This window comes from Bison bison, unplaced genomic scaffold (genome assembly GCF_000754665.1).
Source record: "Bison bison bison isolate TAMUID 2011002044 unplaced genomic scaffold, Bison_UMD1.0 scf7180017864461, whole genome shotgun sequence".
Classification (NCBI taxonomy): domain Eukaryota; kingdom Metazoa; phylum Chordata; class Mammalia; order Artiodactyla; family Bovidae; genus Bison; species Bison bison.
Genome location: NW_011495023.1, coordinates 2,358,207 through 2,362,839, shown reverse-complemented (window position 1 = coordinate 2,362,839; position 4,633 = coordinate 2,358,207). Strand labels below are relative to the sequence as shown.

Here is a 4,633-nt window from a genome sequence, read left to right as displayed (position 1 = left end):
GCCACCGGCTCCGCCGCAACCCCGGCGGCGCCTCCTTCCTTTGCAGCCGAGGGAGAGAGGGAGGATTTTGCCGGGTCCTGCTCACCTTAATATCCTTCTCGGCCTGCCTTAGGCGCTGCTTCTCCAAAGCCCCATGTGTGTCCGGCCGGCGGGCTTTGAACCCTGGAAGCCCTGCCTCCCAGGAGCCGGCTCAGACAGACGGGGACACTTAGTCACTCACCTTGTTAAGGTTTCGTGGGGCCAAAAACGTTTCTCTCTGGAAGGGAAGTAGCTAAAGCCGATATTTTTCTGGTGGGAGGATTTGCTTACGTCTTTGAGAGAGGGGAAGACTTAAGGAGGAGACGGGTGCCAGGAAAGATGAAGAAAGTTGTAGAGGAGAAACTGATGAGTTTGAGGAGCAGCTTTTGTTTGGTTCATCTGGAGGTCCATTTATGGGGAACTGGGAGGAGAAGGAAAGGTTCATCCTTGATACAGTTTCTGTTCATCCTCACTTTTTTTAGTAGGTGGACAGGGGGGCTGGAGAAGAGACAGCTAAAAGAAGCATGGCTGGGCACATTTTGATAAGAGGATCGCAACCGCTGCCGGCCGGCATCATACTGAAACCCGGTTACTCAGAATGGGCTGCTGGCAGGCTGCCATCCTGTTAGCCGAAAATGCGCATTGCCACGTGGTGAGCTGCAGCACCCTGTTGGGAACAGAACTCGAATGATGAGATTTGTGAAACTGAGAAGCAGTGTTTGATTTGGGGAAGATTAGAAGCTGTGATGCTCATTTGACCGCCAGTCTTGAGGAAGAAAAAAAGACAACCCATCTATGGAAATGTTGCCCATTGCTCGCCAGCAAAATTAAATCTTTGGTTAGGTAATCTCTGGAAACCTCTAAAGAAACAAGAATGATTTTTCCCACTTAATGGATGAGCAAATTTAAGAGACTAAATGATGTTTCCTTATTTGGGGAATCTAAAAAAGGATACAGATGAACTTATTTACAAAACAGAAATAGTCTCACAGACATAGGAAAACAATCCCATGGTTACCAAAGGGTGACGGGGAGGGAGGATAAATTAGGAGTTTGGGATGAGCATACACACACTACTCTATATAAAACACAAATAACAAGGACCTACTGTAGAGCCCAGGGAACTATACTCAGTAACTTGTAATATAACCTATAATGGAAAAGAATCTGAAATATATTCTTTTTCAGATTCTTTTCCATATATATATTTTACAGTTTCTTTTTGGTGATATATATAACAAACTTTTCTGTACACCGGACACTAACATAACATTGTAAATCAACTATACTTAAATTTTTAAAAATTAATGTATCTATGTTAACAACCCAATGGTGCAGCTGCCAGCAGACCTCAACATTCTTGAATTTAAAGGTACTATTTATACCTTTGTTGAAAACGGATCAAAATCTATGTCTGGTCTCAACATGGATTACCATTCTGAAGTGTAGTTTATCCATGTTTGATTTGTACTACATTCCCCAGAACTTTCTTCCTTGTGTGATTTGCTACAAGAACATTATAAGATTCACATATGCACAACATTAAACTAAATTAGGCCAAAGGCAGTGTAATAATCACCTTTTTAATCTGAGTCTCAAACACTGTTCCAGGTCACACAATAGGGGCTCAGCTAATACTGGATAAAAGAATAAATGGGTCCTTTTGCTCCCCTGGGACATCTGACTACACTAAAGTGTGAGTAGCAATTTATGTGCAGAAGTTATGAGCTTTGAGGAAATGAGAAATTAAAGAAACATAATCTCTAAGAAAAGCAGTGATTGGTCAGGAGTATGGCTGCATTCGTACTTTCAGATAAATATTCATCAAAGGACAGCTAACTATAAAATTTATGAGCGTTCCAAAGGTTGATCAGTTTTACCATGCTAAACAGAGTATCCTAGTAAGTAGGAATAGTGTAAGTCACATTGCTAAACCATGTCATGATACAACATCTATTAGTATCTTGAATTTAAGACAAATCATATTTTACCTACACTCTTTCCCGGTTATTATAAATTGCCTTATGCCATCTCACAAGTCATTTTTATCAAATAATTAAAAGTTGACCTTTCCTTTAGTTTTGGCATCTTACTACTACATGCTCTACAAAATATGTCTTTATTCACTACTGTTTTCCAAAAGTAAGTTTTCAAAATTGCTCACCAGCAAAGACTTTACTGTTCATTTCAATCACTGTTTAACCCCCATTTCTATTAATGATTAAAGGACAGGCTTACATAAATGAAAGGAATCACTAATATTTAGTCAAGTACAAAAGAGGCTAAAGGCCTCTCTAGAAACCTGATTATCTTTTTCAGACAATGGGATCAGCATTGATTACTGACCTTTAGATCTAGTAGGCTGTATTTAATCACGTGATTATGGAATACAGGACTGGGAGTGAGTCACTGTTGCCTCAGGAGTGGATTGCTGTCTTTCTCTTGTAGTTTGAACACTTGGGGGATGCAATCTGTCAAAGGTTACCCTGTCCAGGAAGCTACAAATCATCCCATGATAACTTAAAGCCTTTTCAGTCTTTTGAGAGTGGAAGTACCTCTATAAAAATGTAACATTTTACAGGCAAATATGTTAGTACACATTCATTTACAAATGATTTTCCAACTGCAGTAATCAAACTTGGGCAAGACTCCATGGAGGTAGAGCAAAGGGTGAATGCCTGCATAGTGAGGAGTATGGACCCCAGAACAAAAATGTTTTGGTCTTGACCACTGGCTGGCACATTCTGGCTTAACCCAGACCAGATCAACTTTAAATAAGCTGGGTGACTTTGTGTCCCAGCATGTTCAAGTTACCCCCAATGTGTCTGTTACCCAAGCATAATTATTAATAGCACCCCTTTTCATTCTCAAAAGTACATCCTGATATGGATGGTAGATTATATCATCACCCTATAAGTAAGCGTGTCCAGCCAGTGAGGTATGAAAAAAGTAATTTTAGCAGTTCAAAGGGGATTCATAGGGACACATTGCAAATCACATCCCAGGTTTATAGGTGAAGACCAATTCCAATACTGATCTTCAGGAAAAAAAGTTGTGTGAGGATGAGTGAAATTAATTAGGCAGCTCCTGAGTAGGGACTTCCCAGGTGGCTCAGTGGTAAAGAATCCACCTGCCAATGCAAGAGACTCGGGTTTGATCCTTGGGTTGGGAAGATCCCCTGAAGGAGGAAATGGCAACCCACTCCAGTATTCTTGCCTGGAAAATCCCATGGACAGAGGAATATGGCAGGCTATAGTCCATGGGGTCGCAAAGACTCAGACACGACTGAGTGTGCACACACGTAAAGTCCAAGGAAGGTGTTTAGGTGAGTCATGAGGGTGATGGAAGAGAACACTGGGGGGAGAGTTAGACACTCATATCCTAGATAATTTTGGAATTTGGAGGGTTTCCATTTATTTTGGAAAAACAGAATAATGTAACATCTTTAACACATGCGATGAAGATGTCCTTCTAGGAGATTTAATGAAAGAAAACTCTTGAAAGTAGCTTGACTGATCAACAGATTTGGGTTTAAAATACCATTGTAAATGTATATAATGGTTTCTGGAGCAGATTGATTGCCAGTAGCTAGGTAAGTGTTCCCTGGTGACTCAGTAGTGAAGAATCCGCTGCCAATGCAGATGTGGATCTGATCCCTGGGTCAGGAAGATCCCCTGGAGAAAGAAATGGCAAACCACTCCAGTATTCTTGCCTGGGAAATCCCATGGATAGAGGAGCCTGGCGGGCTACAGTCCATGGGGTCTCATAGAGCCGGACAGGACTTAAAGCAACTAAACAATGACAAAGTTAAGTTTTCAGCTACTTTCCTAAAAACTGTCTCTATAGAGTGATCTGGATACATTTTTCTCATCTACTACCTCCAGCTAATTAGAATGTAAAACCCTTAAATGTAAATAAAGATGAGCAGATGGGGTTAGAAGGAATAGAAGTCTCTGATAATTCTCAATAACACATATGTTGATGAGCTTCTGAATCATAACTTCATTCCCTTTTCCTAAGACACTGAACTGCCTCTATTAAAATGTGAATCTGTGTGTCCGAGTTTAAAAAAAATAGCCCTGGAAATTATTAACATTTTGAAAATAAAGAAAGGGTAAGCTAGTCCTCCAGTTCCTCCTTTTTCTGTTGCCAAGAATATAAATAACATACAAATAATGAAATATTGCAAAGAAACTGGAAGATCATTTATTTTGCAACTTCTTATTTTTGTTTTGGGGACTTTGGAGTGACCGCTGCTCAACACCCTGTTATAATTGCCAGAGGAACCAAGAGTTTGCTACAAGGTGGTCAGTAGTTGGGTCAGCAATTGTGTATGTGTGGTATGCAGCAGTATTATTGGATTAACCCATCCTGAGGCTTTATTTAGTGCTTTATTCCTTTGCTTATTTAAAAGTAAGGTGGAAAAGTGTCAGGATAGTTTGTCCTTCTAGCTTAGGCCTAGCCATTGAGTCTTTTCCTTTTCTAGATAGTTCACAGTTGCTAGGTTATGGCTCTGAATATGGGTCACATATGAGTAAGGCTGCCTCAACTGTTCAGCTTCCTGTTTTCCATATATAGCATCCCCTTGTTTCTTTCTTTTTTTTTTTTTTTTTCT

General features: G+C 40.3%; 1 protein-coding gene across 2 annotated transcripts in view; it reads right to left on the bottom strand.

The window, feature by feature from the left end:
* The window catches only part of ITGB1 (integrin, beta 1 (fibronectin receptor, beta polypeptide, antigen CD29 includes MDF2, MSK12)), a 44,053-nt gene extending 43,711 nt beyond the window's left edge, over positions 1-342 (bottom strand). Inside the window, exon 1 of one of the 2 annotated variants that reach the window (XM_010859890.1) lies at positions 221-342. The gene's annotated coding sequence lies outside the window, so the exon portion shown is untranslated. Of the gene's footprint in view, positions 1-85; positions 195-220 lie in introns of those variants that run through there. The other variant, XM_010859892.1, reaches the window with a different exon arrangement.
* Between the last annotated feature and the right edge of the window lie 4,291 nt (positions 343-4,633).